Raw genomic sequence first — 16,455 nt, forward strand, 5'->3', positions numbered from 1 at the left:
GGGCAAAAATCAACAGGAAGTTGGCAATTCCCCCTTCAAGACAAAAAAGTACTAAAAACAGTCACTTTTGCCTTTTTGAGCTGTAATTTGACCCCCTTAACACGCTTCAAAACTCACCAAACTGAACGCACACATCAGGACTGGGAAAAATTGTGATCTAATAAAAAAACCTAACCCCAAATTTAAAAATTGCGCTATAGAGCAATTTTGAAATAAAACAGAGAAAAAACTGCTCCTCGGAAGAAAAAAATGACAAAAGTGCCTGTAACTCCCACTGGGAAGGTCGGAGAGACATGAAACAAAAACCTCTCCGTAGGTCTCACTTAGACCTACATTTCATAAATTGACAACCCCCAGCAAAAATCTACAGGAAGTTTGCTATTCCCCCTTCAACACAACATTTTTGTAAAAAACGGTCACCTTTCTTCAAACATTATCTCCTCTGAGCGTGTTTGTCGTTTCGGCTTCAAACTAACACAGGAGAGAGATTGAACCCTTTTGATTAAAGGTTATCGAAAGAGTTTTAATACCGGCTCCGGTTTTGATTTTATGACCCTTCAAAGAGCCATTGCGCTGATGCTGCTGTTTTTTCAAGAAGGCTGCTTAAAAGCAGGAAGCACCAGCGTGCCCACACAATGCAGACAAGGTAGGTACACTACACAAAAGTATTGGGACAATTCGGACTAAAAGTAGACAAAAGTATTGGGACACTTATGACGAAAACTGAACAAAAGTATTGGGACACTTAGGACTAGCACCTGCCAGATATGCGGGCCCGACCAATGCTGCTTGTTCAAATTTGAACTTTACAGTACAGATAAGAACGGAATTTCGTTGCATTAGCTCACGGTAGTGCAGGATAAAAAAGCAATAAGGTGCAGATATAAATAAATAGATTACTGTACAGATAAATATATTGCACTTTTGAATATGCATCCACGTTTATGGATGTATGTTATATTGTCTTTATATTCCAGCCAGTTAATCCATTTTTGAGGGGAATTGAGGGGATTATTATGATGCGTTCAAGAGTCTTATGGCCTGAGGGAAGAAGCTGTTACAGAACCTGGAGGTTCTGCTACGGAGGCTGCGTGTCAAGACTTGGTCTTGGGTGTTTGCTTTTCCGGGATGCAACGGAAAGTTGGCACGGGCGAGACGGGAATGAAGGTACATGATTTATTTATTATTATCAAAAAAAAGGAATAAATGAAAGCGCGCACAGTGGCGGAGAATAAACTATGAAACCAAAAGACTATAGCAAAAAAGTACAAACGAAAAACACGCACAATGGCGGAGAACAAACTATGAAACCAAAAAGACTATAAACATGGAACAAAAACTTACTTGGCTTGGACAAAAATAGTTGCATGAAGAATGGAAATGGAAAGAAGTATCAGGCATGGACAGAGCATAAATGTGGTGAGGTCGTCAGAAAGACAAACTGAAAAACACTGAACTTAAATACTACAGACATGATTAACGAAAACAGGTGCGTGACTCAAGACGTGAAACAGGTGCGTGACGTGACAGGTGAAAACTAATGGGTTGTGTCGGAGGCAGATATTTACATATATCCGAATTTAAGTTGTACTTCTTCCATTTCTTTGTCATATTTGAAAACAGCTCGTCTTTTCCACTTCTTCTCTTTCTGCTCTGTCAGCAAGCAAACTGTGTGTGTTAACCTTGAGTTCTTTGGAATGTATTATGGCTAGGGAGACGTTGTGCTTGTGTTATGGCTAGGGAGGGGGAAGGAAAGAGAGGTTTTTGGCGTTGGGAAGACAGACCATTTTGGGCGGCACGATAGAATGTTCTATGCTGGACTGGTCTCAAAAAATGTATATTGGCAAAGCTTTGAGAATATACAACAAAATACCTATTCTGTCTCTGGTGGTTTTTCAACTCAGCTTTAAGTGTCGGAAAGAACTTGGGAGCGAATTGTGACTTGAATTCCCTGGGAGGAACAACTGGTCCAAAACGCAACAGTTGCTATGGTGACAATCAAGAGTGTACAATGAGTCCAAACGTGGAACAGGTGAAACTAATGGGGTAATCATGGAAACAAGACAAGGGAGTGAAAAGACAGAAACTAAAGAGTCCTATAACTAAACAAAACATGATTACACAGACATGACACTGTGGAACCTCTCCAGCAGTGAAAACGGTCTTTGGTGGGGGTGGGAGGAGTCTCTGTAGATTTTCTGAGGCCCTTACTTAATTAATTAAAAAAAATAATACAAAAGAAAACATGCATATATAAATGTATTTAGTTATAAACATTCATTCACTTTCTTCTTTCCTTCATGGATCTAAACTTTGCCGCTGCCGGTAGTTTTTTCTGTGTGTTTATTGTAATATTTTCAGAATGTGTTTGTTCTATTTTTGGCCAAAGTAAGACAAAGAAAACAATGTGAAGTTGTCTTTATTTTGTAGTTTTAATGCCGTGATTTTGATAGTCCGGCCCGCGTGTGCACAGATTTTCCTCCATGCGGCCCCTGAACTAAAATGACTTTGACCCCCCTGTTTTAGGAGGTTTACCAAAACCCAAGTGTGGGTTTCAGATTGATTTCAGTAGTTAAAAGAAACCGTCGTCAGGACGTAATATTGTTGTTTGTGTAACACAATTGTACTTTGACGACATCATAATCACGTCTGCAAGGTGAGATAAAGTCACAGTTGAGTGTGGAGGCCTGAGATGCGTCTCTCGGTTCGTTGGCGGAGGGAGGGTGGGGGGGGGACCTGGGGGCGCGGAGGGGGTGCCGACTCGTCCTCCACGACGAGTCCCGCTGGTCCCATCAAAGCCTGCCGGCCTTTGAAGGCCTGATAGGGATCAATAGGCGAGGGGAAGCGCTCCTAACAGACGGGGCGGGCCCCTGCTGCAGACCAGCGCCAATGCAGATCAATGATGATCACCTTGATGTGCACGGCCCAATCCACTCAGCAACACACACACACGTCTGCTGATGTCTTCTCCTGATCACTAGGGTCTGCTGGTATTCCGCACAAATGACCACGTGACACGTGTAAAGAAGCAAATATGATGACAGAACATGAACTTCCTTTCAGGTAGAAGCTGTGATGGCACTCCAGTGTCAGCTTAACAAGACCGGCAGACGTTAAAAAGAGATGGTCATTAAACACACACACACACACACACACACACACACACACACACACACACACACACACACACACACACACACACACACACACACACACACACACACACACACACACACACACACACACACACATTCTTGTATTTGTTACCTTCTTGAGACCTCTGAAAAATGCCTACCTCTTTAGGACCACCCTTTCTAGATATATAAAGATGCGTATTTACAACATTAATAATATATACATACTATGCAAATATAAAAAAAGCTTGTTGTGAAAAATGAGTTGGAATTTCACAAGAAAAAGGTCACAATTTCAAAAGAAAAACTTAGAATTTTGGCAGTATTATAATAAAATTTGTCATTTTACTCAACGCAAGTGAACATTTTTAAAGAAAAACTGAACATTTGTCATGTCTGTGTAATCATGTTTTGTTTTAAGTCATGTTTTGTTTAGTTTCTGGCTTTTCACTCCCTTGTCTTGTTTGCATGATTACCCATTAGTTTCACCTGTTCCACGTTTGGACTCATTGTACACTCTTGTTTGTCACCATAGCAACCATTAGTTTTCACCTGTCACGTCACGCACCTGTTTTCGTTAATCATGTCTGTGTTATTTAAGCTTTTCATTTTCTGTTGTTCGTCCTGACGACATCCCCGCATTTATGCCCCCTGTCACACTCTGTCCACCTCTGCGCACTTCATGTCCATGCCAAGTAAGTTTGTTTATTATTGCCACAGTTAGTGGTTTTTTTTGTTGTTCATAGTTTTTTGCCCCCCCGTGCAAGTCTTTTGTTTTCCTTAGTCAAGTTTGTACATCCGCCTTGAGCGCGCCTTTTGTTCCTTTGAGTGTTATTATTAAAAATGTATTTACCTTCACGCCATGACCAGTCCAATTCACTTGCACCTCGGGAGAACAAACCAAGCCATAGTCCAAGTCTTGACAGATGTCGTCAGGCCGAACAACAGAAAATGAAAAGCTTAAATAACACAGACATGATTAACGAAAACAGGTGCGTGACTCAAAACGTGAAACAGGTGCGTGACGTGACAGGTGAAAACTAATGGTTGCTATGGTGACAAACAAGAGTGTACAATGAGTCCAAACGTGGAACAGGTGAAACTAATGGGTAATCATGCAAACAAGACAAGGGAGTGAAAAGCCAGAAACTAAACAAAACATGACTTAAAACAAAACATGATTACACAGACATGACAACATTTGTGCAATATTATGATGAAAGTTTAAATGTTACTCAATAACAGTCGCAATTTTACAAGAAAAGCTTAAAATTTTGGCAATTTTATGAAAAGAGTCGTAATTTTACTCCACAAAGGTCAGAATTTTGTAAGAAAACGTTAAAATTTGGGCAATATTAGAATAACAATCGGAATTTTACTTGGCAAAATTATTACAAAAGTCATCGTTTCACTCCAAAAATGTCAGTTTTACAAGAACAAAAAAAAAGAGGCAATATTGTGATAAAGGTCAGAATTTTATATGACAAATGTCGCAATTTTGCATTAAAAAGTAACAATTTTACGAGAAAATATTGCAATGTTACAGAAACAGAAATAATATATAATGTAGTGTGCATATGTATGTATATATCTATAATTTATGTATATACAAGTTCATTAAGTTTGTACATTGAGTGAACAGGTAGTTCTAGCTCAGAGTAATTTATGATTTAAAGAAAAGGGGTGGGACTAAATAAGTGTAAACTTCTTCTCACTCCTTTTCAAATATGTAAAAAAGAAAAATAAAGTCCAATGCTCATTTGTTTTTTTTTTCTTTTCCATTGTTTTCATTTTGTTATGTCTGTTAAGGCTATAGTACTGTATTGGATCAGGTTTGCTCTTGTTTTTATGCATATTTGAAATAAAAATATATCAATCAATCAATCAATCAATATGAAATAGTTCCCAATTTTATAAGAAAAAAGTCTACACATTGTGAGAAAAAGACTGCTTTTAGTTAATTTTTATTTTTAAATTGGTTTTAAATCTTAATTATTTACTTCAAGTTATTACAGTATGTCTCTATATACATATTAGAGATGCGCGGATAGGCAATTATTTCATCCGCAACCGCATCAGAAAGTCGTCAACCATCCGCAATCCACCCGATCTAACATTTGATCAGAACCGCATCCGCCCGCCATCCGCCCGCACCCGCCCGTTGTTATATATCTAATATAGACGATGCAAGGCATTAGTGAGGTTATAAAGCTTTTGCCTGTTAAAGAAAGGAGACTGATCCAATGCAGCACAGACATTTGCGTGCCACGCTGTCACGACCCAGACGCACACCAGTGCGCAATCATATGGGAGCCGCGCTGAAGGCACCTCCAAGCGCGTCTCGCTGCCGGCGACGGCCGGGTATATGGGCCCGACGCTCCAGCGCCATCCATTTTCAGGGCTAGTTGATTCGGCAGGTGGGTTGTTACACACTCCTTAGCGGGTTCCAACTTCCATGGCCACCGTCCTAGCTGCTGTCTATATCAACCAGGGTGAGCCCCACCCCTTTCGTGAGCGCACTGCGCGCGGAGTGACCCCTGTTACGCGCCCCCGGCAACAGGGGTGGCGGGCAGGTAAGCTGCGCGGGCGGAGCGCGCGGAGTGACCCCTGTTACGAGCCCCCGGCCACGGGGGTGGCGGGCAGGTAAGCTGCTTACCTGCTGCGCGTGACGCCGGCCGCGGCGAAGGCGGACGAGGCGGGGTGTCGGTGCGGTGGGCGCGGTGGTGACCCTGGACTTGCGTCGGGCCCTTCTCGTGGATCGCCTCAGCTACGGCTCCCGGTGGGGCCCTCTCGGGGGAAGGGGCCTCGGTCCCGGACCCCGGCGAGGCGTCGGGGGCCTTCTCCGCTCCGTAAAAGTGTCCATCTCTTTTTTTTTTTTTCTTCTGTTGTGGCATATGCTGCAGGTGCCTGCTCGTTTTTCGTATGTGGGTAACAACATTTAACTATGTATATATATTTCCGAATTGGTTTAACTGCCACCCGCCTGAATCTATTTAAAATCTAATTTTTTTAAATTTCAATCGCCCGACCCGACCCGCTGATAAAATCTAATTTTTTTAAATTTCATCCGCCCGATCCGCGGATAATCCGCGGACTCCGCGGTTGTGCCCGCAAACCGCGCATCTCTAATACATATGTATTTTTTTTTTCCATAGATTTTGGCCAAAGGGGGTGCATTTCAATTTCTTACACACACTTGTTATTTCATATGTTGACCAGAGGGGGAGCACTTTTAAAAGCGTCACACAGTCAATTTTAAAAAATTCCCTCCTTTTTGGGACCACCCTTATGTTGATAGATGTCACCAGCAGGGGTGCAAATGAGACATTGTCTATTCGATGCAATGTTATTGGGACCATGATTTATGTCATCACTTGTTCACACCTCCTCATATGGAAGATACTTTTCCTTCTTCATGTCTCAAGAAGGGTAGAAATACAAGAACACACACACTGTGTGTGTGTGTGTGTGTGTGTGTGTGTGGGGCGAGGTGTGTTTGTGTCCATAACAGAGTAGCAAACAGGCCCATTGAGACATGAAAGAGTCTGAATGGAGCCAATCAAAGAGGGACTCAGTGGGAGGGGGGTTCTGCGTCCCTGAAGGACAGCAGCCTGCAAGTGACCCTTGTCACAGCACCAGCACGTGCACGCAAACAGATGAAAGATAAAGTAAGATAATTATTTAAAGGGCCAGCGCGCTTAAAAGCCCCCCAGGTGGTCCCCCATGTGCCTTCAGTTTGACCACTCAGACTTTAAAAAGCCCAAGAAGATGTTGTTGAATTATGCTCTTAAAATGGTTGTTGGGAGTATTCAACGTAGCTGAAGTGATGACCCCATTGGTCCATTCTTTTTTTTTTTTTTGTCCTGTCCAGCTACTCAGGCAAATCATATAGTTGATGTAGATCAGTGTTTTTCAACCTTTTTTTGAGCCAAGGCACATTTTTTGCGTTGAAAAAATGCGGAGGCATAAAAAGTAGTAAGAAGTCGTTGTCGCAATTGTTGTATATGACTTTAAAGCATAACCAAGCATGCATCACTATAGCTCTTGTCTCAAAGTAGGTGTACTGTCACCACCTGTCACATCACACCCTGACTTATTTGGACTTTTTTGCTGTTTTCTTGTGTGTAGTGTTTTACTTCTTGCACTCTTATTTTGGTGGCTTTTTCTCTTTTTTTGGTATTTTCCTGTAGCAGTTTCATGTCTTCCTTTGAGCAATATTTCCTTTTGTTTTAGCAATCAAGAATATTTAAGTTGTTTTTTATCCTTCTTTGTGGGGACATTGTTGATTGTCATGTCATGTTCGGATGTACATTGTGGACGCCGTCTTTGCTCCACAGTAAGTCTTTGCTGTCGTCCAGCATTCTGTTTCTGTTTACTTTGTAGCCAGTTCAGTTTTAGTTTCCATCTGCATAGCCTTCTCTAAGCTTCAATGCCTTTTCTTAGAGGCACTCACCTTTTGTTTTTTTTGGTTTTAGCATTAGATACCTTTTTACCTGCACACTGCCTCCCGCTGTTTCCCACATCTACAAAGCAATTAGCTACCTGCTGCCACCTACTGATATGGAAGAGTATTACACGGTTACTCTGCCAAGATCTAGACAGCACCGACACTCAACAACAACACATCATTTGCAGACTATAATTACTGCTTTGCAAAAAATATTTTGAACCCAAATAGGTGAAATTAGATCATCTCCCACGGCACACCAGACTGTATCTCACGGCACACTAGTGTGCCGCGGCACAGTGGTTGAAAAACACTGATGTAGAGGATCTATATCTGCTGTACACGTTTCCTTTAGAAAAGAGAAGTGTGGGATGCTTTATAATTGACTTTATTAAATAAATTTATATTAATGTTTGGTGCAGGAGGGGATAGAAAGACAATAAAAGGAAGACAGAGGGGGAAATTGCGGGTATTGATTGATTGATTGAAACTTTTATTAGTAGATTGCACAGTACAGTACATATTCCGTACTAAATGGTAACACCCCAGTAAGTTTTTCAACTTGTTTAAGTCGGGGTCCACGTTAATCAATTCATGGATAAGACCGAGAGACAACAACAACTAACATAAATAACAATAACAACAACAAAACAGCATCAGCAAATACAATATGTACTAATATGGTAGTAAAAGAAGCAGTGAGTGAAGTAAATATTAACAAACACAAAAATGACAATGAGCATTATTACACTACAAATGGAGCAATAAAATACCAATAGAGATATCACTATTGATAATGAATAATAACAATAATCAACTCTATTATCAACAATACAATCGTTTCAAATGCAACAATACATATATGACATGATGACTTGAAATACCAAAGAAAGCAGATAAATGGAGGGGAAGAAAGAGAAGCGAACTGTATTAACCTTGTAGATTGTTATAGTAACACTAGGTTAAGCTTTGTCAGTGTGCCTCGTGTTACCCAATTTACCCTAGGGCAGGGGTGCTCACACTTTTTCTGCAGGCGAGCTACTTTTCAATTGATCAAGTCGTGGGGATCTACCTCATTCATATATATAATTTATATTTACTTATTTATGAAACATATGTTTTTGTTAACAAGTTAAAGGTGTTTAATGATAATACAAGCACGGTTAACACATATAGTTAATATTGTTAATAAATTAAAGGTGTTTAATAAAAATACAAGTATTTTTAATACATATAGTTAATATTGTTAACAAGTTAAAGGTGTTTAATGATAATACAAGCATGTTTAACACATATAGTTAATATTGTTAATAAGTTAAAGGTGTTTAAAGATAATGCAAACATGTTTAACACATATAGTTAATATTGTTAACAAGTTAAAGATGTTTAGTGATAATGCAAGCATGTTTAACACATATAGTTAATATTGTTAATAAATTAAAGGTGTTTAATGATAATACAAGAATGTTTAACACATATAGTTAATATTGTTAACAAGTTAAAGGTGTTTAAAGATAATACAAGCATGTTTAACACATATAGGTAATATTGTTATTAAATTAAAGGTGTTTAATGATAATACAAGAATGTTTAACACATAGTTAATATTGTTAACAAGTTAAAGGTGTTTAAAGATAATACAAGCATGTTTAACACATATAGATTCCTTTCTTTCATGAAGACAAGAATATAAGTTGGTGTATTACCTGATTCTGATGACTTGCATTGATAGGAATCAGACAGTGGTGCTGATAAGGTCCGCATTTTCGAATGGAGGAGAAAAAAAGTCCTCCTTTCTGTCCAATACCACATGAAAGTGGTTGGTTTTTGGCATTTTATTTATCCAGCTTCCGTACTCCTTTGTATACACTTTACAAGAAATACATTGTCGGCAAACTCCGTAGCTTGCTAGCTTGTGCACGCCAGCTTTCTGAGACTCTTATTTTGTTAGCGCAGGCAGGATGAAGTAGCGCTTTTATTGTGCAACTGTGCAGTCGGTCTTTGGAGTTTTGACGACAGGTACGGCGCCAGAGTCTGTTGAAATAAAGTGTTTCTCGCCTTCCAGTCGGTAATTTTAATGAGCCGGCAGCAGCCAGCGTCATCTCAGAAGACCCTCGGGTGCCGTGAATGTCAATCAAGTGATGAAAGTGACGTCATAGTGAAGATTTATGATCGCTCATTTTTAGGACTATTTTTTTAATGCCTGGCTGGTGATCGACTGACACACCCTCCGAGATCGACCGGTAGCTCGCGATCGACGTAATGAGCACCCCTGCCCTAGGGCAACAACATTGATATACATACGTTTGATGAAACATGATTGCATGTACGGTATGTATATGTACTTGTGTATGTTCAGTGATGATTGGTCCATTCCAAGAGTTCAAAGTGGGTCTTTTGTTGTCTGTTTGGTTGCTAGATGGACCCCAGCGCCGGCCGGCCCACATTAAAGTGACACCCCCCCTCCTCCCAGTAAAGACAGGCGGGAAGTTCACCAACTGATGTGTGGATCCCAGAAAGAACCACCAAGTCAGAACTTTTACTTTTTTGTTAAAAAACAAACAAAACACTGCTATGAGGGGCCGACTTGTCCAGGGTGTACCTTGCCTTCCGCCCCAATGCAGCTGAGATAGGCCCCAGCACCCCCCGCCACCCCAAAAGGGACAAGCGGTAGAAATGGATGGATGGATGGACAAACAAAACACTTGTCAAATCACCTAAGCACACATTAATGAATTTTATGAGCACATTCCATGTATATTTTTGACTTAAACTAAGCATTTTCACACATTAAAAGGCCCAAATAAACTAGAAATATCAATATTACAACAGTATTGACCCAAAATTACAAATTTCATTATACTACTGACAAAATTCTTAAGTTTTTCTTTTGAAATTGTGACCTTTTTCTTGTGAAATTCCAACTAATTTTTCACAACAAGCTTTTTTATATTTGCATAGTATGTACATACCGTATTTTCCGCACTATAAGGCGCACCGGATTATTAGCCGCACCTTCTATGAATTACATATTTCATAATTTTGTCCACCAATAAGCCGCCCCGGACTATAAGCCGCGCCTACGCTGCGCTAAAGTGAATGTCAAAAAAACGCTGCGCTAAAGTGAATGTCAAAAAAACAGTCAGATAGTTCAGTCAAACTTTAATAATATATTGAAAACCAGCGTTCTAACAACTCTGTCCCAAAATGTACGCAAATGTGCAATCACAAACATAGTAAAATTCAAAATGGTGTAGAGCAATAGTAACATAATGTTGCTCGAACGTTAATGTCACAACACACAAAATAAACATAGCGCTCACCTTCTGAAGTTATTCTTCATTCGTAAATCCTTCGAATTCTTCGTCTTCGGTGTCCGAATTGAAAAGTTGCGCAAGCGTGGTATCCAAAATGGCCGGTTCCGTCTCGTAGAAGTCATCGGGAGTCAGTGTCGCTGTTGTTCTGTGAATCCTGCCTTCCGGAAAGCTCGGACCACAGTTGTGACCGAAATATCTGCCCAGGCATTTACGATCCACTGGCAAATGTTGGCGTATGTCGTCCGGCGCTGTCTGCCTGTCTTAGTGAAGGTGTGTTCGCCTTCGGAGCTGTGTGAAAAAAGCCACCCGGCCTCTTCGCGTAAACTTCCCTTAACCACTCGCTCATCTTTTCTTCATCCATCCATCCCTTCGAGTTAGCTTTTATGATGACGCCGGCTGGAAAGGTCTCTTTTGGCAAGGTCTTCCTTTTGAATATCACCATGGGTGGAAGTTAGCATGGCAAGCTAGAACCACAGTGAAGGATGACTTCTCATTCCCTGTGGTGCGAATATTCACCGTACGTGCTCCCGTTCCACAGTGCGGGTCACAGGAATATCAGTTGCTGTGAAATACGGTAGTAATCCGTGTGCGGATGGAGAGATTGCGTCTTTTTATGAACCGGATCGCTTAGTAGGAGCCATTTTGTGGTCTTTACAGATGTAAACAGGAAATGAAACGTACGGTGATATCCGCGCGTTTTTTCTTCTTCTTCCGGGGGCGGGTGGTTGCTTAAAGCGCTTCCTGTTCTATGGGGGCGGGTGCTTTCCTTGGCGGTTGCTTGCGTAGAAGAAGAAGCGCTTCCTGTTCTACCGGGAAAAAAGATGGCGGCTGTTTACCGAAGTTGCGAGATCGAAACTTTATGAAAATGAATCGTAATAAAGCGCACCGGGTTATAAGGCGCACTGTCAGCTTTTGAGAAAAATTGTGGTTTTTAGGTGCGCCTTATAGTGCGGAAAATACGGTACTATTAATGTTGTAAATACACATATTTATTTATATATATATATATATATATATATATATATATATATATATATATATATATATATATATATATATATATATATATATATATGTATATATATGTATGTATGTGTGGGGAAAAAAAAATCACAAGACTACTTCATCTCTACAGGCCTGTTTCATGAGGGGGTTCCCTCAATCATCAGGAGATTTATAGGAGATATATATATATATATATGTATATATACAAGACTCTGCAGCATCGCGTGGACATCGGGGGCGGTACCTCTGGATTGGCAGACCGGGGTGGTGGTTCCTCTCTTTAAGAAGGGGAACCGGAGGGTGTGCTCTAATTATCGTGGGATCACACTCCTCAGCCTTCCCGGTAAGGTCTATTCAGGTGTACTGGAGAGGAGGCTACGCCGGATAGTCGAACCTCGGATTCAGGAGGAACAGTGTGGTTTTCATCCTGGTCGTGGAACTGTGGACCAGCTCTATACTCTCGGCAGGGTCCTTGAGGGTGCATGGGAGTTTGCCCAACCAGTCTACATGTGTTTTGTGGACTTGGAGAAGGCATTCGACCGTGTCCCTCGGGAAGTCCTGTGGGGAGTGCTCAGAGAGTATGGGGTATCGGACTGTCTGATTTTGGCGGTCCGCTCCCTGTATGATCAGTGTCAGAGCTTGGTCCGCATTGCCGGCAGTAAGTCGGACACGTTTCCAGTGAGGGTTGGACTCCGCCAAGGCTGCCCTTTGTCACCCATTCTGTTCATAACTTTTATGGACAGAATTTCTAGGCGCAGTCAAGGCGTTGAGGGGATCTGGTTTGGTGGCTGCAGGATTAGGTCTCTGCTTTTTGCAGATGATGTGGTCCTGATGGCTTCATCTGGCCAGGATCTTCAGCTCTTGCTGGATCGGTTCGCAGCCGAGTGTGAAGCGACTGGGATGAGAATCAGCACCTCCATGGTTCTCGCCCGGAAAAGGGTGGAGTGCCATCTCCGGGTTGGGGAGGAGATCTTGCCCCAAGTGTAGGAGTTCAAGTACCTCGGAGTCTTGTTCACGAGTGATGGAAGAGTGGATCGTGAGATCGACAGGCGGATCGGTGCGGCGTCTTCAGTAATGCGGATGCTGTATCGATCCGTTGTGGTGAAGAAGGAGCTGAGCCGGAAGGCAAAGCTCTCAATTTACCGGTCGATCTACGTTCCCATCCTCACCTATGGTCATGAGCTTTGGGTTATGACCGAAAGGACAAGATCATGGGTACAAGCGGGGGGTGGGGCTCTCCCTTAGAGATAGGGTGAGAAGCTCTGCCATCCGGGGGGAGCTCAAAGTAAAGCCGCTGCTCCTCCACATCGAGAGGAGCCAGATGAGGTGGTTCGGGCATCTGGTCAGGATGCCACCCGAACGCCTCACTAGGGAGGTGTTTAGGGCACGTCCGACCGGTAGGAGGCCGCGGGGAAGACCCAGGACACGTTGGGAAGACTATGTCTCCCGGCTGGCCTGGGAACGCCTCGGGGTCCCACAGGAAGAACTGGACGAAGTGGCTGGGGAGAGGGAAGTCTGGGCTTCCCTGCTTAGGCTGCTGCCCCCGCGACCCGACCTCGGATAAGCGGAAGAAGATGGATGGATGGATGGATGGATATATATATATTAGAATAACCACAGTCAGACCCTGGACTAATGAGTGATAAACAAAGGTTAGGCACTCTTACTTTTTTGGATTAAAATAGTATAAAGGGGACAATGTGGGTGTTATTTCATGTCTGAAAGACTCACATAATGCTAAAAATTGTATTTACAAGTTCGTAAAAACTTTTTTTAATGTTTTAGCTATGAATATATTTGAATTAGAATGAGAACGGTCAGGCCCCGAACTAATTAAGAGCGATAAACAACGTTTAATCAATGCCAGTGTATTGGATTAAAAGAGTGTAAAGGAGACAACGTGGGTGTTATTTCATATCTACAAGACTCACATAATGTTACAAAGTGTATTTAGAGAGTTGGAAATGCTTTAACTATGAAAATATTTGAATTAGAATAACCACGGTTAGTCTCGGAACTAATAAAGAGCGATTAGGTTTACCGACTTGACTTTTCTCTTGTTGCTGACGTTGCCCGTGCAGACAAACATTTTTATGATGATGTATTTGGTCTTCAACAAATCAACACAAATGTTTGCACTTTAGTTGATATTTCCAAAGAGTTTGAAATAGATGACAATATTGTTGGCTAACAGTAGTTAGCGTAAATGATCAAACACTTGATGTGGGTGTGTCCCCCCCCACACACTCACACACCGTGAGAGATAACAAATGAGGCCGTAATACGTGTGTGCAAATGGCGCTGAGGTGACTCCATTTAGCCTTTAAAGGATTAATAGCATCAATGACGACCCGCTCGCTTTAATAAGAAAAGGACGCCCTGACACTTCCCCCTCCACCGCCGCCCCTAATAGATTATTATATGTTCAAAGGACACGCCAATAATGTGTCCTTTTTCTGCACTGAAATGTTTGAAAATAAATGTTTTTAAAAGCTTAGATTCACAACTTCGAGACCAGGAGTGTCCAAACCTTTTCCACTGCACACTGAATGTCCAGTGGAATATATATATATACAGGTAAAAGCCAGTAAATTAGAATATTTTGAAAAACTTGATTTATTTCAGTAATTGCATTCAAAAGGTGTAACTTGTACATTATATTTATTCATTGCACACAGACTGATGCATTCAAATGTTTATTTCATTTAATTTTGATGATTTGAAGTGGCAACAAATGAAAATGCAAAATTCCGTGTGTCACAAAATTAGAATATTACTTAAGGCTAATACAAAAAAGGGATTTTTAGAAATGTTGGCCAACTGAAAAGTATGAAAATGAAAAATATGAGCATGTACAATACTCAATACTTGGTTGGAGCTCCTTTTGCCTCAATTACTGCGTTAATGCGGCGTGGCATGGAGTCGATGAGTTTCTGGCACTGCTCAGGTGTTATGAGAGCCCAGGTTGCTCTGATAGTGGCCTTCAACTCTTTTGCGTTTTTGGGTCTGGCATTCTGCATCTTCCTTTTCACAATACCCCACAGATTTTCTATGGGGCTAAGGTCAGGGGAGTTGGCGGGCCAATTTAGAACAGAAAAAGCATGGTCCGTAAACCAGGCACGGGTAGATTTTGCGCTGTGTGCAGGCGCCAAGTCCTGTTGGAACTTGAAATCTCCATCTCCATAGAGCAGGTCAGCAGCAGGAAGCATGAAGTGCTCTAAAACTTGCTGGTAGACGGCTGCGTTGACCCTGGATCTCCGGAAACAGAGTGGACCGACACCAGCAGATGACATGTTGGTTTGCATTTCCTTTGGAAATCGAGGTCCCAGAGTCTGGAGGAAGACAGGAGAGGCACAGGATCCACGTTGCCTGAAGTCTAGTGTAAAGTTTCCACCATCAGTGATGGTTTGGGGTGCCATGTCATCTGCTGGTGTCGGTCCACTCTGTTTCCTGAGATCCAGGGTCAACGCAGCCGTCTACCAGCAAGTTTTAGAGCACTTCATGCTTCCTGCTGCTGACCTGCTCTATGGAGATGGAGATTTCAAGTTCCAACAGGACTTGGCGCCTGCACACAGCGCAAAATCTACCCGTGCCTGGTTTACGGACCATGGTATTTCTGTTCTAAATTGGCCCGCCAACTCCCCTGACCTTAGCCCCATAGAAAATCTGTGGGGTATTGTGAAAAGGAAGATGCAGAATGCCAGACCCAAAAACGCAGAAGAGTTGAAGGCCACTATCAGAGCAACCTGGGCTCTCATAACACCTGAGCAGTGCCAGAAACTCATCGACTCCATGCCACGCCGCATTAACGCAGTAATTGAGGCAAAAGGAGCTCCAACCAAGTATTGAGTATTGTACATGCTCATATTTTTCATTTTCATACTTTTCAGTTGGCCAACATTTCTAAAAATCCCTTTTTTGTATTAGCCTTAAGTAATATTCTAATTTTGTGACACACGGAATTTTGGATTTTCATTTGTTGCCACTTCAAATCATCAAAATTAAATGAAATAAACATTTGAATGCATCAGTCTGTGTGCAATGAATAAATATAATGTACAAGTTACACCTTTTGAATGCAATTACTGAAATAAATCAAGTTTTTCAAAATATTCTAATTTACTGGCTTTTACCTGTATATCTAAGGTAACACGCAAGGACATTAACACTTCCGACACATATGTAGGATTAACCGAGGGAGAGTTCAAAACCAGATGGAACAATCACAAGGCTTCTTTCAGGAACCAAAACCTGCGGAATACCACAGAACTCAGCAAACACATTTGGGACCTCAAAGACAATAATGTTGAATATTCAATAACATGGCAAATTCTTGCATCCAGCACACCTTACAATAGTGATGATAAAAGATGCAACCTATGCTTGAAAGAGAAACTGTTTATTATATACCGTCCAGACCTGTCATCCCTTAACAAGCGCAGCGAAATTGTATCAGCATGCCGCCACAGACGGAAACACCTCCTAGGTAACACATGAGCCAATCACCACGCCCCTACGCCAGCCTGTACCCACCCACTCTGTGCCCTATATA

General features: G+C 41.8%; 1 protein-coding gene across 3 annotated transcripts in view; it reads left to right on the forward strand.

The window, feature by feature from the left end:
- polm (polymerase (DNA directed), mu) overlaps positions 1–10,445 on the forward strand; it is a 39,666-nt gene extending 29,221 nt beyond the window's left edge. For all 3 annotated transcript variants that reach the window (XR_009811416.1, XM_061927010.2, XM_061927009.1), the window contains one exon: positions 10,001–10,445. The gene's annotated coding sequence lies outside the window, so the exon portion shown is untranslated. The remainder of the gene's footprint in view (positions 1–10,000) is intronic.
- Positions 10,446–16,455: the final 6,010 nt, after the last annotated feature.

This window comes from Nerophis lumbriciformis, linkage group LG32 (genome assembly GCF_033978685.3).
Source record: "Nerophis lumbriciformis linkage group LG32, RoL_Nlum_v2.1, whole genome shotgun sequence".
NCBI classification, from domain to species: Eukaryota; Metazoa; Chordata; class Actinopteri; order Syngnathiformes; family Syngnathidae; genus Nerophis; species Nerophis lumbriciformis.